Here is a 26,057-nt window from a genome sequence, read left to right on the forward strand (position 1 = left end):
TTAAAAACAGACCTTGCTAGATTCTTCCCTGATGAGCACACCACATGGTTCATATTTTACCATACATATCTCCGATGTCAGTACTCTTTCTTGGAATATTCCCCTATCTTTTAGGTAGTTAAGAAGAAGGTGAAAAGAAACACTTTCTGAGTCTTTTTGTTTCTTCCTCACATGACAAAGAGTCACATTTTGGGTAGCAAATATTGCTTCCCTACAACTCCTAACATAGGGCCTGGCCTCATATACATATTGATAAATATATGTGTAAATGACATAACACCATGCAAAGATGCTTTTTGGTGCTTACAATAAATACTGTTTTCATTGTTTGAGTTTTTTGTTTCTTTTTTTTTTCTTTATTTTCATTTTTAAAAGTTTTATTGAAATACGATTGATTTATAGTGTTGTTATAGTTTCTTCTGTACAACACAGTGATTGAGTTATACATGTACAGACGTGCATTCTCTTTCAGATTCCCTTCCCGCATAGATGATCACAGAATATTGGGTAGAATTCTCTGAGCTATACAGCAAATACCTGTTGGCCAGTCATTCCATATACCTCAGTGTGCATAAGCTCCTTGTTGAAGATTTTAGAACAGAACTAAAATACTTAGTTGGGGCAAAGACTGACAAACTTTAAACTGTTTATACTAGTAGAACTACTTAGAGTGTGTGACTTTTATAAGGTGTTTTATAGTTTATAAGTAATCTTATATATGCAAGTTCAACATGTCGTATGTTTCTCTAAAAAGTTTCTTCATTTCTCAAAAGAGGAAACTGAATGAGATTTCAGGAGGTTAAATTCTGTCAGAATTAACAGAACAACAAATAACTTGGGTGGACAGTGAGGACCAGAGCACTGACTTCTGGTTTAAGTCAGCTAGCTTACAAGGGGCAGCTGGCACCAGACTGATGTGACTTGATGATAAGGCATCATGGTGTCACCCCATGGTACATAGGCCTAGAGTTTATTTTTTCTAGCCTGTGGTTTTAGTTTTATCCCTAAATTAAGAGACATACTCCATAAGCTCATGGTGATAGTCACGTGAAAAGCAAAGATTTTCCTAAGTTAGATGTGATCACAGCTCCTTCTACAGTTCCAAAGAATGTCACAATTGTCGCCATCAGAAATTAGTTTACTATAGCAACACTATTCACAATAGCCAAGATATAAAAACAGATGAATGGATAAAGCAGATGTGGTACATGTACAGAATGGAATACTACTAAGCCTTAAAAAAGAATGAAAGATGCCATTTTCAGCAACATGGATGGAACTAGAGATTATCATATTAAGTGAAGTAAGATAGAGAAAGACAAATACCATATGATATCACTTGTATGTGGAATCTAAACTATGACATAAAGGAACTTATCGATGACGCAGAAACAGACTCACAGACATACAGACTCACAGACATAGAGAACAGGCTTGTGATTACCAAGGGGCAGTGGGGTGGGAGAGGGATGGGCTGGGAGTGTGGGGTTAGTAGATGCAGACTTTTACATATAGAAGGGATAAACAACAAGGTCCTACTGTATACGCAGGGAACCATATTCAATACCCTGAGATTAAATCGTAATGAAAAAAAATAAAGTCACTCTGCTGTATGGCAGAAGTTAACACAACATTGCAAATCAACTATACATTAGTAAAACAAGAAATTAGTTTCCTATATCACAGCCATACGCTCGTATATATAATAGGTTTCACAAACTTAGTCTTATAAGAAATACCATTTTTTCCATTGCTTTAAATTTACCTAAGCCCTTTCTCAATCCAGCTAGTGTAAAGTTCTGTTTCACTCCTCAGTGGGAAATGCTTCTTGCTCATTACTGTGTAGAGGTCCCAGCATCTGGCATCACTCAGAAGATGTCAAACAGGTTCTCTGAACACTGATTGCTCCTGCCCTGCTTAAGATCCAAGTCCAAATAGCTGCAGCAGAGAGAAGAACTGTTATTCCCATGCTGTGGGGAAGCTGGGAGCCTCATGTGAGTCCAGCACCGTCTGCTCTGAGATCCCTCATCTCGCTGGCACACAACCAAGAGGGGACAAGATCTCCACTCCTCCTCGGAGCCTCTGCCCCGAGCACACACTTCCTCCCAGCTGTAGGAGACTTTCTTCCTTTTTTTCTCCTGTTTTCTCAGAGGAACACCTTCTCACAATTTCCCCCCAGGACACATACAACATCCCTTCAGTGTGTTTAGACATTTTACAAAAGGCAAGAAGAAACACTGACATCTGCTTCTTCTGTATACTGCCCTAGAAAAACCCCTGAAGCAATGACATAATAAGGAATCAGTAAACTAACGGAGGTAGGGGAAGAACAAAACATCAGGAGGACAAACATGCTATTCCTAATGTGACATCCTACTATAGATTTCTTTTCCCTACTACAGTGTGAGCGTCTTGATGGCAGCCAATACGTCTTGAGGTTTTCTTTTTTTTGTCTTTTGAGGGCTGCACCCACTGCATATGGAGGTTCCCAGGCTAGGGGTCAAATCGGAGCTGCAGCTGGCCACAGCCACAGCAATGCCAGGTCTGAGCCACATCCAAGACCCACGCCACGCTTGTGGCAATGCCGGATCCTTAACACACTGAGCAACTGAACCCCATCCTCATAGATACTAGTTGGGTTCTTCACCTGCTGAGCCACAGCAGGAACTCTGTTTTTGAGTTATGACGTTACAATGCATAGTCTCTGACATAGTATGTCCTTACATGTAGTGGAAGGAAGAAAAACAGAAGGAAGAGAGAAAAGGAAGGATGAAGAGAGGGATAAAGGGACAGAGAGAGAAAGGATAGAAAGAAACAAAGGCAGCAAAGAAAGGGAGAGGGATATAAGTACTATACCTATGCAACAAGCATCCATTGGACAAAGAAAGTATTCCAAGTATGTAGCTAAATACCAATGGTGATATAAAAGTGCATCAGCACTCCAGCAGTTCAAAAATGAGAAGCCAGGTTACATAAATATATATACATAGATAGATATGACACACACATAATATATATATGACACACATATAATATATATATATATATAAAATGTAACACTAAAACACAGTGGATGTTGAGACATGCTCTACAAGATACCAGGAATCTTCCAACATGTAGCCCCCCTAAAAATGACCATTCTGAGGCACATAGACTTTGGCCAACATGACTACCAAATTCCAGTCCCAGATGACTGCTCTCAAGGTGACACCTGACTTGAACGTATTTAGAGCCAGCAAACTGAGACATGCCTTTTGTGAAAAGATGATCTGAGCTAATGTTGTGTATCGATTGGATATGACTTCCGACCCACCTGTTTGCTGTCTTTAGGAGTAAAGTTATTCTGATATGAGAATGGAACTGTGTCAGGCTCTCATCTCCCATCTGCTGTCCTTGATAATCACTTATTAATTCGGCATCTGAGGGTCCTGATGAGGACTTATGGATTAGAACAAGTGGAGGAGCAACTATGGCAAGGGGCATGGCAAAAATACTGTGAGTTTGAGAGGAATGTCCTAGAGTGTCTGTCAGTCAGGGCAAAGCTACCCCTCTGCTGATCTAGTCTGAAGATCTTGAGACACTTGCTCCTGCCATGGCAATGGTCCCCAGGCTGATACACATGGAGCAGTCTAGCCTGCCCAACAGCATCATATTTCACAGCAGCAAGGGACTTTTATTTTTGTCCTGCCTATGAATGTCAGCTTTTCCTTGGCAAAACTGCCTCTCCTGAGAAACCAAAACTCATAGAAATGGTACACTTCAACTGAATTTGGCTTTATTTCTGTCATCTCCCCTTGCCTGGAACAATACGATAATGAATCCATCATAGTTTGGGGGTATGTTATTGACTGGCTTCTTAAGAGTTATTATCCTGTTTGTTATTAATTGGTGAAATCATTTTAATGAACTTGTTTTGTTTATTGGCAAAGGCAATCTTAGTCTCTGAGCGTAATTTGCTATCCCTCACAGCAAAAAAGCCCATTAGATTCTCTCTCAGGAAGGAAGTAGCTAGCAAAGGGAGCCAGGCATGACAGACCATTATAACAAGATGGGCAGTTCTCAGGGATCAGGTAGAAACAAGTTATGAAAAGCAAAAATTAAGAGAAACCAGAGGCTCTGACACAGACCAGAAAAAGAGCCCATGAAGAATGAGGAAGTCTTTCCATAGAGAATAGAGAGAAAAGCAGACACATCACTAGACACAGGGATTTTTTGAGAGAAATCTGGTGAATATGAGAGCGAGAGAGAAGAGGAGAGAGGGAGAGAGGGGGAGGAGGGAGAGGACAAAGGAAGGAGGAGAGAGAGGATGGAGGAGGGAAAGGAGAGAAGAAGGAGAGGACGGAGGAGGGAGAGAAGGGAGGAAGGAGAGGACAGAGGAGGGGGAGGAAGAGGAGAGAGGAGGGAGAGAAAGGAGGAGGGAGAGGAGAGGGAGGGGGAGGGAGGTGAGAGAGACTGTGGCTCAGGATAAGGAAGGAATTTGTAGATGAAGGTTGCCTCAACTTTGACCATTTTCCAGTTCTATGTGTGCCCTTATTATCCGCTCCCTTTCTTATTACGGAAACTTCAGTTCTTTTAGCTGAAGAGCCTGACAAAACAAGAGTGATAAAGAGCAAAGGGAGCCAAGTCAAGTAGTCTCCTGCCCTTCCTCAGAAACACCGGCGCCACAACCCTCAGCCAGGCATCCTCAGCGCTGCCTGGCCCTCAAGGTTACTCATGCAACTTTAAAACAAACTTTGAAATACACTGAGGTCTGGAAACTTTGATGAGTTTAAAACCAGCAGATCTAAGGTGGAGGAAGTCCAGATATCCACATTTTTTACAATGTGGAGGATGATTCTCAGGCACAGCCAGAGGGGAGAAAACTAGTCACTACATCTGTGCTCATGAAGACAGCCTGAGCATCATCAGCCTTTACAAAAGCTCCGTTTTTTGCCTTATTTTGTGTGCTTAGAAAACTTACAGTCCCTGACTCTTCAAAAGATATATCATGATGGGAACTGTTTTGATGTTAATCACGTGATTAGGTACGTACACAGCCCAACCTATGAGCCACTGTGATTTCTAATCATCTTTATTCAGTATCCCTTCCACTTTTCACATTTTATTTTTTTCTTTATTAAATTTCTACTATATTCCAGAAATTGAATTTGCAGCCTGGCATGGGGGAGAATGACACATATACATAGATAATTACAAGTCAAAGAAATAGGTGATCTACATCATACGAATGATGACATAAAGTTCATTGCACTGAAGTTGCAAAGTAATGTCTGGTGAAATAGCTGATGTCAAGATTTCTTGATTTGTTCAGGTGGTTCTTGATTTTTAATTCTCTCTCTAAATCCTCTCCTCTTCCCTGAGCTACTGCTTAGCACCAGTGTGTTGATATTGGGTAAAAGGTTCTCCACTCTGAGATATTTTCCAAATGTTTCTGTGATCAAAATATTTACCTACAGTCATTGTAATCAAATAACAAAGGAAAAGCACATGCATCTTCATTTGCACCCAGTCCAAAAGGGGATATAGGTAAAAATATCCTATTTAGGTGATAGGATATCCCTGGAAACAAGTAACAGTCATTTCAAATCATGATACAATTTGGTAAATATTATCTGACTACTGGGAAATCATGAGACATATTGTAGCAACAAAGCAGCACGTCTCTTACAATAACCTTTTTATTTACTTAATCCAGCTCATTAATAAAGATCTTCTTTTCACTCTCCCGACACACAAATACTCCAAAACCACAGGCTCACATTTTGACAGCTAATTTTGCAGGATATAATTTTCCTGCTTAACCCAAGAGGAAAAAGAGATGGATGATTGAGATTAATCATTTGTAAAATTATAATTCTGTCACAGATAATAATTTGCAAGATCTTTCTCTTTTCTGAAATCCCAAGAATGCACCATAAATTGTCACACTTCGTAACTGAACGTGTAACACATTAGAAGCCTCCTAATAAAGCAGGTCTGCTAGAAAAACAAACCAATTGCCTAACTGGTATGTTCCTCACGTGACAATTCTCCTGTGAAGGAACATTGTGCCTTGGGTGAAGAAGGGCGTAAAAATTATTATTCAAGAGGTGGTTATCTCCCTCTCTTATTACCATTTGAGCTGTAATATACAGTACTTCTTTACTCTAAGTAAGCCTGTTAGCAGGTACCATTGTGTACCCACAAAGTGAATTGGTCCCTTGTGAAAAAGTGAGCAAATTCAGACATTTTAAATTATTTTCAATAAAAAAGACTATCCAAATGGACATATATAAAAATACTGACTTGAGAATGGTTATGTGAGTCCAGGGTAGGCAGGGCTTACTCTTTTAGTGGCAGATCTCTCTGTAAACTTTGCTTTATTTTCTAAATCCACTTTATAGGCGTTTAACACTCTTCCAACAACAAAGGCGAAGGAACTTCAAGGATTATATATGTGGTTGGCAGACAGTGCATAGACTGTGTAAGACTCTACAGAAGGGGCGGGGGGACAGGGCATGGTTCTCTGTAGGTTCATGGCCCACATTTAGTTAAATTGATTAGGATTGAAGCTAATGAGATCAGGGTCATGGGTTCAATGCCTGTTTGGACCAGCTAGCTTTGCTCAGTTTACATCTGCAGACAACACTCAAATCCCACCAGGCCCAGAAATACATGCTGAAGGGGTGCAGGCTAGAGGGGGTTTAATGTGTCAAAACACTCCCATCCCTAATTCTTCTTTAAAAACAGCACCCAAAGGCCTATTCTGCCAAGAGGTGACCACTTCTCACCAGCCCCACAGCATCCACTTTTGTTCGAACCACCACTATCTTTTGCCAAGATTATTAATGCAGCTTCCAACTCTTTTCCCTGCTACACTCCTTGTCTCCTTCAGATTATTCTCAACAAAAATCCAGAGCAATCATATTAAAATGAAAGTCATAGTACCTCACTCATAAACTCAAACCCCTCTGATAGCTTCACTTCTAACTCCAAGTAAGAGCTGAAGTCCTTACAATGCCTAATAAGACCTTAGACAATTCACAACCCCCACCCCTCAGCCTCTCCTCAAACTAATGGAGCCCTCTTTTTCCACTCACTCTGATGTATGTTCCAGAGTAAGATCAGGCTTTCACGACTTGTAGGGGAAAACTGTTTATCTGAAGATACTGCTTTTTTTTAATGTTTATTTTCTTATTTTTTTATTACTCAAATGAATTTATCACATCTGTAGATGTATAATGATCATAACAATCCAATTTCACAGGATTTCCATCCCACAACCCAAGCACACCCCCCCACCCCCCAAAGTGTCTCCTCCGGAGACCATAAGTTTTTCAATGTCTGTGAGTCAGCATCTGTTCTGCAAAGAAGTTCAGTCTGTCCTTTGAGACAGCGCCTGAAGAAAGGAGGAGGAAAGGCCTAACTTCCTTCTTAAAAATCAGAAAAAAGGAGAAAAATAAAGAAAAAATCATAAACAGATCCTATATGTTTTGTTTCTTTCACAACAGTAAAAGCAAAACACAAAGTAATATCTCAAATACCTTGGAAAATACAAATTATCCCATGACAAATAAAAAGTAATCTCCTGATTGCCTCAAAGAAAGGAAACACTTCCCTAAACTTTTCCCAAGTACCCTGTCCTAGAGAGAGACACTGGTATAGAATGTAACACAATTTAAAGCAGGTTTGCTTTGATCCTCAATGCTCAACATCAGCTCAGGCAGAACAAAATATATAGGACCAGAATTAGGATCCCTAGAATTTTTGTAAGAGAATTAATCAAATCTTTCCTGGGATGTACCAGCAAACTTAATGGAGGAAGTTATATTACAGAATTAGTTAGTTTCATTAGTTGGCTCTCTAATAAAAAAAAATAATGATTTACATTGCCAGATTCATACAACATCTCATTTGAGTATGTGGTGCACATAAGGCATTCATTCATGCATTTAAAAACAGGTAATGAGCTATAAAGCTGGCACTGTTCTAGGTGCTGGTGGAAGATAATGAACAAACTAGAGAATAGCATTGTCTTCATGGGTCTTATATTCTGGGAGAAGGAAGCTATAAAAGACATAAAAAATACTTATACACTCTGATAGAAGCTGACAGGTTCTATAGATTAAAGAAAGAGTGGACTTTAACAAGGGAAATCAAGAATGCTGGGGCAGAAATGGCATGGGAGGTGGGTATGCAGTTGCAAGTTATATTTATTACGGGACAGTGAAAAGGAAATCACTGTCTCCCCTCCATACATCTTGGAGGTTAGTGGCTTCCCTGGGGATAGCTGACACTTAGCTAGCAGAGATAGGTCTGAAACTCAGGTTTAAAAGATAAAATCCTTTTTCCTTTTTATTTATTTATTTTTTTGTCTACCTTGCTGTCTCATTGTTCTGATCAGAAAGTCCCCTAAATTGTACTTAAAACCTAGCTTTAAAAGCATGGTTCCAGGAGTTCCTGTTGTGGCTCAGTGGGTTACAAACCCAACTAGTACCCATGGGGACATGGGTTCGATCCCTGGCCTCGCTCAGTGGGTTAAAGGATCCCACATAGCCGTGACCTGTGATGTAAGTCGCAGATGCTGCTTGGATTCCACATTGCTGTGACTGTGGCATAGGCCAGCAGCTGTAGCTACAATTCAACCCCTAGCCTGGGAACTTCCATATGCTGCATTTGCAGCCCTAAAATAAATAAATGAATAAATAAGTAAATAAATAAAAGCATTCCATTCCAAGCACTCAGGGCCAGACCTGCCCCCATAAGCTAGGGTTTTAACTCTGTCTACTCATGATTTTTCTATATGCTTCCATCCCACCATGACAGCAGAAGCAGGTAATAATGAAAAGGCAAGTGCCCCTGTTCTGTGGAGACCTGGAGATCCTCAGCCCAGTCCCTCTGCCACGTGCTTTATATAAGTTTTTAAGACAAAAAAAAATTACAAGCAAATATGATGAACAAAATAGCAATATCTTAGTAAGATGTGGTATTTTAAAAAGGGTCTCTAGAATTTCTCAGTTACTTGGAACATCTACAACATTTCTTGGTGGAAAGTGCTTTGACTGCCCCTAGAAAATGTATATTAAAAAATTATTTCATTTTAAAATAAGGCAGCAAAGTTTTTTTTTTTTTTCTTTTTGCCATTTCTTGGGCCGCTCCCTCGGCATATGGAGGTTCCCAGGCTAGGGGTCCAATTGGAGCTGCAGCCACCGGCCTACACCAGGGGCACAGCAACGCGGGATCTGAGCTGCGTCTGTAACCTACACCACAGCTCAGGGCAATGCCGGATCCTTAACCCACTGAGCAAGGCCAGGGATCGAACTCACAACTTCATGGTTCCTAGTCGGATTCGTTAACCACTGTGCCACGACAGGAACTCCAGCAAAATTTTTTAAAAAGCAGAAAACAAAAAAGAGAGATTGGCACCTGCTTAGGATGCCTATGTGGTTACTGTCTTTCTCAAAAGGAAATATAATACAAAAACAATTCACCCAAAACAAGTAAATCAAACATGATCTAGCGGTGGTAACTAAACCTGTGGCAAAAGCCCAAGTAACGTTTATTTTCTGATTTGGGCTCATGTCTCAGAAAATTTTGATTTTTTTTTTTTTTTTTTGGACACGGCGTGAAGTCACTTGATGTGGGATCCCACCTTCTAGGCCAGGGTTGAACCTGGGCTGCAGTGGTGAAAGCATTGAATCCTAACTGCTAGACCACCAGAGAACTCTCTGATTTTTAGTTTGATTTGAGTAAGGGGAAATTGAAAAAAAAAAAAAAAAGAAAGAAAGAAAAGAAAAAAACCCTGGTTCATGGCTCAGCGTCTTGATTTTTTCTGATGTCACAAAAGGATTTGACCTTACCCTTCAGTTGAATCTCATCCTGTAACCATTTGCTTTTCACTGTCTCTTTATGGTGTCTCCTCTGTCATAAGGATATGAAATACCCCTGAATCTTTACAATCAGTGATCTTCCTTAACATCTGGACTTCTTGGATATCTGCCTGGGACCACTCACCACTCACAAGACCATGCACAAACACTCTTGTAGCCCTGCTCAGAGTTGACTGATACTCAGAGCTAGAAACTCATCCTGGGCTGGAGAGACGTGAGACCGGAGAGTCAGATGATGGCTCTAATGGAAAAATTAATGACCTCTAGTACTTCTGTCTACATCTTCTTTGTTTGGACATTCTGGAAGTCTGTGCTTCCACACGGACAAATGGAGCCGTGACTACATAATCAAAACAACTGGTGGAAAACTGGAAAATTCAATAATTGTGTTTTGCCTAGACAATCTCTATGGCCAGTCTGATTAATTGTTTTTACTGTATTGACTATCTTCTTTTTGAATAATTGGTTTTTCCCACTACAAAAGGTAATGTATATTCATTATGGGAAATATACACACTATATTAAAGTACAGCTGTGAGTATTTTTTAAATCCAGCTTTTCTATACTAATATTTTTGAATCTCTCTCTCTCTCTCTTTTTTTTTTTAATTGGTCTTTTGTCTTTTTTCAGGGCCGCACCCATGGCATATGGAGGTTCCCAGGTTAGGGGTCGAATTGGAGCTACAGCTGCTGGCCCACACCACAGCCACAGCAATGTGGGATCCAAGCCACATCTGTGACCTACACCACAGCTCACGGCAATGCCAGATCCTCAAACCACTGAGCAAGGCCAGGGATTGACCAGCAACCTCATAGTTACTAGTCGGGTTTGTTAACAACTGAGCCACTACAGGAACTCCCAATGTTTTTGAATATCTCTTAAAAGTCTTTAAAAATTTTCTTATTTATCTATATGTATATATATTTTTACATATACCCTCTATCTAGTATTTGTAATGTTTCTCTTACCTAAAAAAAAAATTGTGATTATTTTCCTAGATTATTATTAAATATTATTTTCCACCATGATATAATTATTGAATAGTACCATAATTGTCTTTAACCAGTCCCTTGTTGTTAGACAACTAAATGGCTTCTAATTTTCAAAGTTATAAATACATAAAATACTGATGAACAATTCTAAACATAATTTTTGTGCAGATATCAGATATTAGTAGTGATTATAATCTGAATGAATTTTTGCTGAATATTACTGATGAATTGACAACTAAGTGCATGTAAGAGCAGAATTAAATCTGTTGAATGATTACCTATATTTTTTTTTAGTCCAGTAGGACAAAAATCCAGGAGTATAATGCTACCTTAAAATCCTGTACTGGTGTATTCAACAGCATACTTTCACATACTTAACATACTTTGATAGCAATACTCTCATCAACCCTCTGAGCTAGGAGCGAAGAAAGAGGACCAACACGTCCTGGTTCTGTGCTAGTCTTCTTGTTTATTGTTTGTTTGTTTGTTCATTTTTTGCTTTTTAGGGCCACACGATGGAAGTCCCCAGGCTAGAGGTCAAATTGGAGCTGCAGCTGCTGGCCTATGCACCACAGTCACAGCAACACAGGATCTGAGCCACATCTGTGACCTACACCACAACTCACAAAAACGCCATATCCTTAACCCCCTGAGCAAGGCCAGGGATCAAACCTGTATCCTCATGGATACTAATCAGGTTCATTACTGCTAAACCACAATGTAACTCCTGTGCTAGTCTTTGCGTATGTTATTTCATGGTATGATTTAAATAGGTGTCTTAGACTTGACTAACATCTTACCATTACTTAGGCTATTAAATGTATATGGCTTAGAGGCAATTTGAAGATAGGAGTATTTGAAGCTCTGTCTTCTATTTCATGTAAGTCTAAAAGGAGATGTATCATTAATTCAGGCAGCGAATTCGGGGAGGGAATTCAGGGAGGGAATCTCCCTGAGAGTTCTTGTTCTGGAAGTTAACTGCTTCTAAAGAAGAATCATAGATATTTATTAGTTAGGTGGACCTTTCTTCAGATTTCTACAAAGGAATCAGAATTTGTATTTGGCCCAACAACTAAGCATCTTGGATTCTATACAAGTCACTGTGTATGCTCATACCTTCTTGGCCATATTACCCAAATCAAGAGTAACTTCTCCATGTCATGGCCCTTAACAAGATGTGGTGGCATGGAACTTTTGAAAGGTCTCTAGGGGTCCAGGGGAGCTGTGTTTCTAGAAGAGCATGGAGAATAGCGTAGTTACTAGAGGTCTCTTGAGTCTTAGTTGAAACACAATTCATTCAGAGGGATACCAAGTCACGAGGCCTTTGTAAATCTTTTCCTAATTTGGTTCCCACCATCCCATTACTTCTGATAATGGCAATTATTTCTCATTGCTGAAGTTACAACATAACTTCCGTAGAATCACTCTGGCCTTTTGCGATTCTGCACTATTTAGAGCCTATAATACAAGACATTTCTCTCTGGTGTGAAAATCAACTTACAGCATATCTGAACTCCTTTTGCAGAAGTCTAGAGGAGACTGTGATGCTTTGCAGTCCTTTGTGGAGAGGGCTGCACATGGAGACCAGCCATGGACTTCTGGTATGTGTGTCTATAGAACAAATTGTATACTAGGACATTATCTGTGAGGAGAGACTGGACTGTGCAGGAACATGGTTCATTCTGGAGAAGACTGACTGTTTTATTAATTAAAAAGGTAATCACTGGATTGGGACAAATGCCTATTATAATTTGTCTATGTACATCCTAAATCAGCAATAGAAAAATGCTGTAACAATAGGGTAAGAGACTATGTTCAACAATACCTAATTTTACACCTAGTATTTCTATTAACATGGCAGACTTTTCAGTAGTGTTCACTGGTATTTTGAGTGGGGGAGACCTTAAAGTAGTTGCTTTTTTTTTTTTTTTGTCTTTTTGCTATTTCTTGGGCCGCTCCTGCGGCATATGGAGTTTCCCAGGCTAGGGGTTGAATCGGAGCTGTAGCCACTGGCCTACGCCAGAGCCACAGCAACGCAGGATCCAAGCCGCATCTGCAACCTACACCACAGCTCACAGCAACGCCGGATCGTCAACCCACTGAGCAGGGGCAGGGACTGAACCCGCAACCTCATGGTTCCTAGTCGGATTCGTTAACCACTGCGCCACGACGGGAACTCCAGTAGTTGCTTTTTTAATACTTCAGATCTAGGTTATTGCATAGACAAAGAAATACTCACTATTTTGAGCCCCTGAGAGCCCAAGACTTGCAAAGCATATAAAGTAGAAAGATAGTTTAAGTGTCTCTTAAGTTTCTGCATAAATCTAAATGGCTCTTTAATAATTAAAGCAACCCTAATCTTTTGAGGCCATCTACTGGAATAAACATTAGGAAACTTGACCCTTTCTATGACAAGAGTCAGCTACACTCCAGTGTGAGAGAATTGGGGAACCCAAGAGGAGGCCTTTGATCTAGTACCACAATGTACTCACTCTTTGACATTCACTGATATAAGCAATTGGGGCGCCAACAAGGTCCCTTGCTCAGAGAAGTAAAGATAAGAACTGAGTATAAATAACCAGAGAAGTGATGAATCTTAACAAATAAACAAGCAGAAACATTCTTCAACTTAAGTCATAGCTTTCAATGAGCAAGTTCATGCAGGAAGAAACATGATAATGGTTAGAGAATGAATATGTAAGACCAAAAATATCCCTTCAGATTTATAGGATAATATTATATACAATATCTCATCTCCAACATCAAATGAGTTCTGCTAGAAAAAAATCACATTGCCCAGTTGTTCCCTTTGGAAGTACCAGTTCATTTACTTAAAAAAAATGTTATTTTTGTATCCCTTAGCTTGTCAGTGCATCTCTGTGTGTACACCAGTGCCTCTAGTTGGTTTGTTTTACTCATTTAACCTGGGAGTCTTAGAATTCTATTGATTGCATTTGTTGTCAAATCAAAACCAAAACGAAGAATCAGACCGACAAAAAACTGGCATTGCTTCAAGGGAAATTTGCTATCATATCAGACCACTGATTTGAATGTAATACAAGACTGTATAGTTTTTACATTAGGATTAGTAATTACATGTGTGCATTTTAATTAAACCGACTGATGTTCTCTCAGTGCCTATTTGAGCCTGTAAAGCTAGGAAGCCCAAATTTACTGCATTCTCAAAGGAAGAAAATAGCATACCTCAGAAGCATATATTGTATTTTTGCTTGATATTTATTACTGCCAGAATTGCCATCCTTGGTTATGAAACCTGAGGTGAATTGGGATACATTTCAGTCTGAGGATAGTTTTAATTTAGAACAAGTAAAATGAAACCATCTGATGTGACACTGTTTAGAAACTAATGCAAGGAGAGATTATAGATTTGGAAATTAAGTAAACTCAACAAAAAGGCAAATAGCTGTTAGTAACCAGAATAATTCTCCTAAATGGTGGTCTCTGAGTTGATGACGTAAATGAATTTATACGTAGGATATTAAAGCTCTCCTATGCTATAGATGTACCAAGCAGCCCCAAATCAAAATGTATTAAACCTTTAAAAACACTGCATCCATCAATTTTCTATCAATTGAAACGCTTTATATGTTACATAAAGGAAAGAGAATGAAAGCATGAGAACTGTTACAGGCTGATATTTTGTTATACTTCTGTTAGAAAAGACAGAAGTCCTCATCTCAGGGCCCCATATAAGAAATGAGGAGGGACTGGATGTCGTCACTCTCATCACTTCAGAAAGGAAATGAAAAGTGTCATTTAGTGCCAGGTGAAATGAGACCAGAAAGTACCTATGTCATCTTTGTCAGTGCTTTTACTGCTTTAACTACTTTATATAATTCAAAGAAAGAAACCTCCCCAAAGAGAGATGGCTGTAAATGCAATGTGAGAAATACATGAATAATATCTAATATTATCAAGACCAGAAATTAAAAGAGCTTGTAGAAAATCCTTTTTGTCTCATCTTGGAGTTTTGAACTTTTCTCTCAATGCTTAAAAAAATGAGCAGATGAATTAAGGGAGGATCTAGAAGGGAGAAGGGCCTCTCCTCTGATCTTTAGCCAAGAATGCTCCTTAAATAACTCCCCAGCAATCTGGAGAGGCACCATTACATCATCATCATTTCACAAACAAGGAAACTGAGACCGAGAGAGATCAGACATCTCTTTAACTACCACCCTTCAGGAAGGTGGGTAGTGAAATGAGAAACCTTGTCTGCCCACTCCATTGAATGATTTTTCAAATAGCAGGGTGAGAATGACCAGATAATCATGAAAGATGTGAAAGTAAAGAATGTATATTTGGTTGGTTAAATAAAATTGATTATTTGAAAACCATAGGTAAAAGGACTTAAATGTCACTGCTATAGACCCCAACCCTCAAGAAGGGAAAAAGGAGGCACTCATCTCTTTAAAGCAAAAATGAGATGTATTTAGACTAGAGAGGAAACTCCTGGGGTTGTTTCTCTACCCTACAGTAAACTAAGGTTGTAACACCTCCTGAGAATAAGGATATACAATGATAAATTCCTGTCAGAATTGCCCAAATAAATATGAAGTTACTTAGTTTTCTGGATTTGGACTTGTTTGGGTTCCAAGAGTCAAATTCTTTTGGACCTCACAAACACTTGAGGCTTTGGTAAGCCATGACCTTTTAACATTGATGCAAACAAAAAACCAACACAGTTTAGGAATCTTTTTTTCAGTCAACCTTAGGAATATTTTTGGAGCCAGATGACATAATTACACTCATTTTGTAGTCAACCACATCCCATGATTGAACAACAGAAACGGTATTCGTCATATCGCAAATCCTCTGTACAGCCCAAAGTAGTTTCAAATTATTTATATATAGTAAAAATTTGGAAAACTTTCAAAGGACAAATATCCCCAAGTCTAGGAAGGTTATCTAAAACAGAGCTCCAATAATCAGAGAGCAATGTCAGTGTAATCTGAATAGTGGCCTCCAAGGTGACTACTTTAAGTGACTTCCCTCATTTGGATATGTGGGCCCAGAAATGTTTATGCAATTAATTTATGAATTCCTCTCATAGGGAAGTTTCTTCAAATAAGATAATGGCTTATGTGTCATTGATTTCAATAGTAATTTCACACTTTCATTGTGTATTATTCACTACTGTGATTTTTTTTTTTTCTAATTGAGATACATCTTACAGTAAAGGACATAAATATCATGCGAATGGCCTGAAGAATTTTAACACTTAAATTCTTCTGTGTAATGAACACTAAGATCAAGAAGTAGAATGTTTCAAACATTCCACAAGGCTCCCCAGGTCCCCTACCAGTCAGCAGCACCCCTGTTCCAGGTGACTACTAATCTGACCTCTGATCATAGTAGATTAGTTTAGATTTCTTTTGAATTTCATACAAACGGAATCATAGAATTGTACCCTTTTGCATCTGACTTCTTTCACTTAATGTCATGCGTATGAGACACACCCATGTTCTTGTGTGTAACAGTATTTTCTTCTTTTTGTTGCTCTGAATATTCTATTATGTGGTTAGACCACAATTCATCGACCCATTCTACTGCTGGTAGATGACTGAATTATTTATGTTGGGGAGCTGTTATGGAAAAAGCTGGTATGAGCCTCTGGGGTGTCCTCGTTTCTATTTGGCATGTTGCCAGGAGAAAAACTGCTCTGTCATACCTATTTTAATGTTTATAAGCATTGCCAACATTTTTTCCAGTGTTTCTACTAATTTACATTTTACAGTGTTTGTTAAATAACATAAAAAGGAAGACTATTTAAGCAACTGACCTTCCTATATTCATCAGTATTTCTTTACATGAGCTATTTTTTTTTTTTTTTAAGGGAAGCTTAGAGATGTGAAAACAAAATCACTGCCATGTTATTTTCCTCTTTGATTTCCTGGACTATTTCTAATCCACTGAATTTGTAAAGCCTCCATCTTCTTTGTTGCTATTTTCTCCTTTATGACATGTCACTGTGGATTTGTGTTTCTTGTATTTATACTTGGGGTGAATTGCTGGCAAGAGAGTGGGCCATGCTCTCCTCTTTCACCTACTGCCTGCGTTGGTAAGACTCTGACCACACTAGAGGCAGAAGGCCACGACTTACTCTGCACGTGAGCAGATAGGAGACTCAGGAGGTTTGACATAGGTGGTGTGAGAGCTTCAACAGCATCTCATAAAACTCAGAGAAGTGTAGTGACAAACTCAATTCCAAATCCCATGGTCGCCACTACCCAAGCCTCCATCTTGTCATCACTCCTCAAGAATTCATCATTAACTTGCCCAAATAAATACCCTTTGGTAAGGCCAAGGTTCTAATTCTTAGTCAAGAAAACAAACTATCACTGGTGGCTCTTCCCAGCTGTATGTTTTAGTGATTCCAGATGTGCAAGTCAAAGAAATGCTGGAAAGAGTGTGGTGTCCAAAAAAAGAGATCCTGCTGTATAGCACTGGGAACTATGTCTAGTCACTTATGATGGAGCATGATAATGTGAGAAAAAAGAATGTATACATGTATGTGTAACTGGGTTACCATGTGATACAGTAGAAAAAAAAATTGTATTGGGGAAATAACAATTAAAAAAGAAATAAATAAAACTTAAAAAAAAGGGAAAAATGTGCAGACTATTTTCTAAACATTTCAAAGACCTTGGAAGCCCAGCTAACACCAAAATTGGTATCTGCATTTTTATCTTTGCTCAATTTGAACTGATAGAGCCTGTACCAAAGAAAAAAGATATCTGAAGTTGAATTTATTTATCTTCCTCCATTATTATTTTTGCTCCTACTACTTTTTTGTAAAACATTTTGGAGGAAGCAGATATTTGACTTAAATCTTTCATTTTCAAAATAAATACCTTTCTTTTCCGGGAACACAGATCAGGAATCCTGTATTGGGAGTTCTGTTTATTATGTAGGGCTTAACAATTCTTTTTTGTTTTGTATTTTTAGGGCCGCATCTGAGGCACATGCAGGTTCCCAGGCTAGTGGTCCAATCGGAGCTACAGCCACCGGCCTATGCCAGAGCCACAGCAACACTAGATCTGAGCCACATCTAAGACCTACACCACAACTCACGGCAACGCTGGATCCTTAATCCACTGAGCATGGCCAGGGACCAAACCCGTAACCCTGTGGCTCCCAGTTGGATTCGTTCCTGCTGCGCCACAAAGGGAACTCCCAACAATTCTTTATTTTTTTAATTTAATGAAGTAAATTTAACAGTTACTAATTTGGTACTAATTTCATATATGTGTATTGACTATAACTTTTGAATTAGAAAATAAATCTATAATAATTAGCAAACTGCCATAATATGAAATAGTTTCAGAAATTTTACCTCATTACAAAATAATAACAATGGTAACAGTAAAATATCCTATGTGATCATAATAATAGCCCATGTTAAATCAAAATAATAGCCACATTAGTTTATAATTTGGCTCTCTAACCATTTCACCCAATTGTAACACAAGAATGAGAAATTTAAAAGGAAATAAAAGGCCACTGTGTCGGCTAAATGGACGTATTAAAAATCATAATATCCTGTGCTTTTTAAATTTAATAATTTTCTTCCAGTTTTATTGAACTATAATTGACATACCTCACAGCATAAATTTAAGATGTACAGCATAATGGATTAACTTACATGTATAATGAAATAATTACCACAATAAGTTTAGTTTAGCATCCTTACGTGGTTTTAAAAAATTGCTTCAGGCCTCCACCCAGGGCCTATTTACCTTTAATTTATGCATCCTTGAAACCAACTCTGCAATGCAACTGACTTTCAAATACATGGTAGAAGTGAAACAGATTAGTGGGAGTTAGAAATAGCGCCATAGAACTAGTACATGGATGGCAATAAGAAATGATAGCTAAAAGCAAAAAAAAAAAAAAAAAAAAAAAATAGTTACCCAACATAACTAGCAGAGTAAAAGCAATAGTAATTACTTTATTATTATTACTAAAGAAACAGGGCTATAGCAGCCATTTTGTTTAGAGGAAAACAGCTTACCTGTCTTCTACATTTTTACTCTATTGGGGGAGCAATGCTGGCTGCAGGCGGGGGGAACCTGGAAGCCCCTTGCTTGGGTTGCATCACATGGGTCCTTTTCTGCCCTTAGCCTTCTCTGGCATTGCCACTTGAGCACAAAAAGAATCCATTCTTGTGCATAAGCAAACCTGGATTTAACTTCTGGAAGCCACACATGACCACGGGGGCAGAGTCAGTGGACAAACAGACATTTCCGTCACCTGAGTGGACAAAACTGAAGTTTACCCTCAGAAGATCCCAAGCTGACATGGAGCCCAATTGCCCACTGTTGTGAACTGCATGAGAATGATGCATGGACTGGCTTGCTCTACTTCCTGGTTCCTGTCTTTCTAGACTCTGACGGCAGTTCCTTGGGATTGTCTCCCAAAGTTAGTGACCAACACGCAAGCCCTTGTCTCAGGCTCTGTTTTCCGAAAAACTCACACTAAGACCTCAAAATAACCCTAAAAAGAAGACTCTTAGAATGACATTGAAGAATTGGGTCACTTGATTTCTAGCTGCAGTACTGTTGGCCCCATCACCTGGCCTATAAGATTCAGCAGAGATACTGGTTCTAGAGGTATCTATGGTGATTACATGTCATTTCCCACAGAAGAGTCAGAGCAAAGACCTAGCAGTCCAGCATAAGGCTGGGTCTTATGGGACAGAAAACTACTCAGTGTTGTCAAAGCAGCCCCTAGCCTAGCAGAGACTGTGCTCCTGACCATAGAACAGCAAGTGACTATGTAACCCGAGCCTCTATGATTCCATCAGGTCCCCCCGAGTTAAAAGTTCAGACTCAAGGTGAGTGGCCCAGTAACTTACTGTTTGGTGGAAATAGCACAGGTGCCAGTCAAGCCCCAGCAGATCTGAAAGATACAAGTAAGTAGATAAACAGGTTATCCTTTTCTGTTGTATTACCTCCCTCTGTTGTATTACTGCCTCTCCCCCACTTTACAGTTCTGTTCTCGGAGGTTCACCATACTCAACCAACAAAGGAGGAAAAACCTTTGGATCTGCAATAGAAATGGGTCAGCATTTTGTATTGATACAAGTGAGAAAGGCACTATAGTCCCACTCAGTGAAGGTCCTGGAATGGTGGTGCCGGTAAATCCTTTCCGCTACCAGATCTGTGAGCAGGGAAATTCAGTGGGGAATATGGATTTGGGAGGAAGCTAGCAGTCTTATCAACTCCTCCCTACATTCTCCTTACAAATTATGTGGTACTTTGTGGCAGGCATTATTCCACTCAAGTTTTACACTCATTTCTGCCAATTAGGTGTTATTCCAATTTATGAGCTTTGTTTTTAAGTAACCAAGATAGGAACAATTATTGGCTTAAGGACATAGCCATTCAGTGGGTTGTATGCCATGGACTATAGAGCCTGTGTTCTTTCTACTATATTATACTAACTATCAAGTATAATCGCACATATTATAGTTTTCAAAATGATGACTTTTAGCCAAAAGAGATTAAAATTTATTTACCATACTGCTTCAGGACATTAGGAAATGCACAATATGCTTTAGAAAGATTTTATCTCAAAAAGTCAAGATTAAGATTAAAAGCTTGGTGTTTAGAAGTGTGAGTTTCTCAATCCCAGAAGAAACCCACCTGTTAGGACTGTTATACAAATTATGGATTCAAGAGGATATGGATCTAGCAGGAGAACTTAAGAAAACTGGGAAACCAAAAACACCAAATTAAAATTAGTATTCATCTAGGCCAGTGGTTTGCAAATTATGTTCCAGGGAACTCCTGAATTATATAATTGTCCTTCAAAGTACATCATGGAGTGAGAGGCAGCGTTAATAGGCGGCAGTTTGTGCCCACTTATCTACTTTAATAGCATTCTCACTTTTCTATTCTAATTATTGAGGTTCTACCTAAAATTATATTTGATTAAAGAATTTTATACTATAAAAATAAAATTTGTGAACTACAATTGGAAAGCTTCACCTATACTTTAGGGATATATCAAAATACTGAGGTTCCACCAGTCAGAATGGCTATCATTAATAAGTCCACAAAGAACAAATGCTGAAGAGGGTGTGGAGAAAAGGAAACCTTCCTACACTGTTGGTGGTAATGTACATTGGTGCAACCATTACGGAAAACAGTATGGAGATTCCTCAGAAAACTAAATATAAAACTACCATATGATCTAGCAATACCACTCCTGGGCATATATCTGGACAAACTATAATTCAAAAAGATACATGACCTTCTATGTCCATAGCAGCACTATTCATAATAGCCATGACATAGAAACAACCTAAATGTCCATCAACAGATGAATGGATTAAGAAAATGTGGTACATGTATATGATGGAATACTACTCAGTCATGAAAAAGAAAGAAATAATGCCATCTGCAGTAACATGGATAGAACTAGAGATTATCATACTAAGTAAAGTAAGTTCAAAAGAGAAAGAAAAATACCATATATCACTTATATATGGAATATAAAATACTGCACAAATGAACTTATCTACAAAACAGAAACAGACTCAAAGACATAGAGAACAGATTACCAAGGGGGTGGGAGGAGGTAGATGTAAACTATTATATTTAGAATGAATTAAAAAATAAGGTCCTACTGTATAGCACTGGGAATTATATTCAGTCTCTTGGGATAGAACATGATGGAAGATAATATAAGAAAGGGAATATATATATATATTTGAGTCACTATGCTGTACAGCAGAAGTTGGTACAACATTGTAAATCAACTATACTTTTATTAAAAAATACTGGCATTCTCCTTGCTTGGGAAGTGATTCACAAATTGGTTCTTTGAAGTACCAACAATTTCCACTCCAACAGTAAGCTATTATTGTGTACCTGACTAATAGGATCTCTGCTATGTCATATTAACATCAGAGTCAGCTGGGCTATAATATTATAATAATGTTCTTATATGGTAATATAAATGTACATTTCTTCAGAGTAACTCCATACCAAAGTCCAAGCTTGAGCCTGTTTTTTATTGCTTGTTTGTTTTTTGTTGTTGTTTTTTTTTTTTCTTTTGTGGTTATGGGAGTAAAAAGGTTCAGGCAAGTGATATTTAAAATTGGCCTAATGTTCCCATCTACCCTTTCCCATCTGCAGTAAGAAGTACTTTGCAGAGTTATGTCTGTGTCATTGGACTATGCTAAACAGATGGGGTCTGATTGGCCTCTAGGCCTAAAGTGCTCAGAAAACACGTTAACAAGTGGAGACAAGAAGGTCTCTGATGTTGAGGGTAGTTATTTGAAGTTGATGCACTGCAGAATGTGAGCATCAAAGTTAGAGCTTGGTAATAGGGAAGGCTGCCTACAAAATAGAAACTCATTTCTCAAAGCCACGGAGCAGCCTAGGGAATCCATTTGGTGGGCAAGTTCTTTGAATGGCCTTAGAGTTGTTATAAGACAGACTCTAAGGTCATATTGAGTTGTGTCAGGCTTCAGGCTCATTTATTCTCTGGAAACATTACAAGAGCCATAGCTTAACAGCAAGAAACAAGCAAAGTTTTCAGGTTTTATTCATGCTGAATTTTTTCCCAAGGTCATCCTTTTTATATTTCTTTCCTCTCTTCCTGTTTAAGTTACAGCGTTTCTCTAAACCAGGTGAGCCCCTATTGGATAATTTGCTCTCTAATAAGATCAATTCATCTTCTACTGACCTCTGCAGCCAATTACGCCACTTTTAATAGCTCCCAAAGTTAAAATTTTCAAGATCTGCTGTGAGCATCGAGGGATAAACCCTATCATTAAATGAAATCTTCAGATATTAAAAAAAAAATTCTGTTAGACACAGTATGAGCAGAAACAACAACAAAAATTCTATCCCCTCTCCTTGACAGCCTAGCCCCCTGACTCCAATTGCTGAGGAAAATTCAGCAAAGCTAAGTGCACAGTGTCTGTTTTCCACACCTCCTCCCTTTCTCCAAGCCCCAGAGTGTCTTGTAGACTGGAGTCATCAAGGACTCGGAGTAGGAAATCTTAGGATGTGAGGAGGAATTAATTTGGACTGTTAGAATTTACTTCCAAAAAAGAAAAAAAATAGCTGAAGGAGAAAAGGCCATTAATAGGAGGCATGTCAGAAGCAGTTTATGTAAGGGGACAGGCAGGGTTGTCACCATGGATAGGTGATTTGGGGAGGCAGAGGATGGAGGCAGTAGGAAGAAAGTTCAACCAGTACATGGGAGTCCAGGCTGAAGGAGTTGTGGCATTTCATTTCGATGTCTCCTAGCCCCCAATCCCTTTGCCAGTGCTTCTTAAACTCTGCCTCTTGTTAAAATGAAGATACGAATCCATGGACCTGGAGCAGAGCCTGAGATCCTGCATTTCTAACTCACTCCCAACTTGATGCTGCAGGGGGCAAACCAAACTTTGTAACTCAAAACAAACTTAGAGTAACAAGTTTAGACAACCACTGTTACTATTCTTTTGAATGTCCTTCCAGAGGAGGTTGCTGAATATATACAATCATGACATGTACATGTTTTTAAAAAGAAATGATAACTTACTGTATCAGACATCATTCTTCAGAAAAACAGAACCCATATAGTAATCTCTGTACACACTGGAGTGTGGAGGATGGAGAGTTTTTTGAGATTGGCTCACTCAGTTGTGGGGGATGGCAAGTCTGAAATATATAGGGCTGGCTAGAAATTAAAGTAAGAGTTTATGTTGCTGTCTTAAGGCAGAATTACTTTTCCAGGAAACATCAGTTTTACTCTTAATGCCTTCAACTGATTTGATGAGGCCCACCGCAATATGTGAGGGTAATGTGTGTTATTTAAAGTTAATTATTAATATTAATCACATCTACAAATACTTTCAGAACAACAACTAGATTAGTGTTTGAACAAACCACTTCATGCTGTGGTCTGGCTAAGCTGATACACAACATTAACCACTGTATATACTGTCTAATTCTTTGCTTTTTCACCCTTTAACATATCTTAGAAATCATTCTTCATTAACAGTTATATTGTATCCATTATATGAATACATCATCATCATCATGCAAGTAGTCTTTTCCTGTTGGACATTTTACTCTTAGCTACTAGAAAAATGCTGTTGTGAACATTTTTGAAAAAATGTCTTTAACTAAAAATATGAATACATCTGTAGTATATTTAGCTCTGAAAATGCTAGTCAAGGACTGTGTAAAATATATATATATATATGTTTATTTACTCTGATGTGTTGTTTGTCCTTAATTTCATTTATGGTATTTTTAACCATGCAAACATTTTCATTTTTATGCACAGCTACATGTCTTTAATTTTATGGCTTCTGGACTTTATGTCAAGACCTTCCCTCCAAAAAATATATTTTTTCTCTATATTTTCCTTCATACTTGGGTGGTATAACATCACCTTTTGCGTTAAAAAAACCTTGACCAAAACAACTTATACAACTCAACAGCAAAAAAGCCAACAACCAAATTGAAAAATGGGCAAAAGACCTGAATAGACATTTCTCCAAGAAAGATATATAGATGGCCAACAAGCACTTGAAAAAATGCTCAACATCCCTGATGTTTTGAGAAATGCAAATCAAAACTACCACGAAATACTGTCTCACTTCAGTCAGAATGGCCATCATTAATAAGTCCACAAATAACAAATTCTGGAGACGGTGTGGAGAAAAGGGAACCCTCCTGCACTGTTGGTGGGAATGTAAGCTACTACAACCACTATGGAGATCAGTATGGAGGTACCTTAGAAAACTACACATAGAACTACCATATGACCCAGCAATCCCACTCTTGGGCATATATCCCAACAAAACTTTCCTTGAAAAAGACACATGCACCTGCATGTTCATTGCAGCACTATTCACAAAGCCAAGACGTGGAAATAACTGAAATGTCCATCAACAGACGACTGGATTCGGAAGATGTGGTAGATATACACAATGGAATACTACTCAGCCATGAAAAAGAACAAAATAATGCCATTTGCAGCAACATGGATGGAACTAGAGACTCTCATCCTGAGTGAAGTAAGTCAGAAAGAGACAGACAAATACCATATGATATCACTTATACCTGGAATCTAATATAAGGCACAATTTCTTTTCCTTTCCACAGAAACGAAAATCATGAACTTGGAGGATAGACTTGTGGTTGCCAAGGAGGAGGGGGAGGGAGTGGGGTGGTTGGGGAGCTTGGGGTTAATAGATGCAAACTATTGCCTTTGGAATGGATTAGCAATGAGATCCTGCGGTGTAGCACTGGGAACTATGTCTAGTCACTTATGATGGAGCATTATAATGTGAGAAAATAGAATGTGTACGTGTATGTGTAACTGGGTAACCACTGCTGTACAATAGAAAAAAAATAACATATTGGGGCAATTAAAAAAAAAATCTTTGACCATCTTCTTTTTTTTTTTAATGGCCACATTCATAGCATATGGAAGTTCCTGGGCCAGAGCCCACTGCAGCTGCAGCAGTACTGGATTCTTTAACCCACTCTGCTGGGCCTGGGATCAAACCTACACTTCTGCAGTGACCCAAGCCACTATGGTTGGATTCTTAACACACTGTTCCACAGTAGGAACTCCTTGACCATTTTCTTTATTTTGGTGTAAAGTGTATAATAGAGATAAATTTCCTATTTTTACTCTTCTGGATAGTTGTTTAAAATCCATTTTTTTGATCATTCACTTTTTATCATATATTAAATTCCACCATATACTGGCTTTTATAAAGTATCTACCCTGGAAAATCTATTACATAATATTTAAACTCTTTTTCTACAATATGTCTAATACCTAACAGGAGAAATAGTCCCCCTTAGTATTCTCTCTCTCTGTTTTTCCTCTTTTTTGGCCACTCCACAGCATATGGAGTTCTCAGATCAGGGATCACATCCAAGCTACAGTTGTGGCCTAGGCCACAGTTATGGCAACACAAGATCCTTAACCCACTGTGCTGGTCCAAAGATCAAACCTGCATCCCAGAGCTCCAGAGACACTGCTGATCCCACTATGCCACAATGGGAACTCCCCCTTTAGAATTCTTATACTTTGAAACTTTTCTAGCCAGTCTTGTAAGCTTGAATCAGTGTATCCAGTGTCAATAGTTATTATGGGTATTTTTATTGGTAATGAATTAAAGTTATGAATAAATTAGGAGAGAATGTATATT

The 26,057-nt window shown here is 38.6% G+C and overlaps 1 long non-coding RNA gene across 6 annotated transcripts in view; it reads right to left on the minus strand.

The window, feature by feature from the left end:
- The window catches only part of LOC102159998 (uncharacterized), a 749,988-nt gene that overhangs the window by 273,302 nt on the left and 450,629 nt on the right, over positions 1-26,057 (minus strand). For 4 of the 6 annotated variants that reach the window (XR_014829074.1, XR_014829069.1, XR_014829057.1 and 1 more), the window contains 2 exons: positions 19,737-19,780; positions 18,894-19,132 (listed from right to left, as the gene is read on the minus strand). This is a non-coding gene — a long non-coding RNA (uncharacterized LOC102159998). Of the gene's footprint in view, positions 1-16,361; positions 19,133-19,736; positions 19,781-26,057 lie in introns of those variants that run through there. The other 2 variants (XR_014829056.1, XR_014829068.1) reach the window with 2 other exon arrangements.

The sequence above is a fragment of the Sus scrofa genome, chromosome 15, assembly GCF_054392235.1.
Source record: "Sus scrofa isolate SSC_HxYL_T2T_F1_AM1 chromosome 15, Sscrofa_HxYL_maternal_Yorkshire_Landrace_v2.0, whole genome shotgun sequence".
NCBI classification, from domain to species: Eukaryota; Metazoa; Chordata; class Mammalia; order Artiodactyla; family Suidae; genus Sus; species Sus scrofa.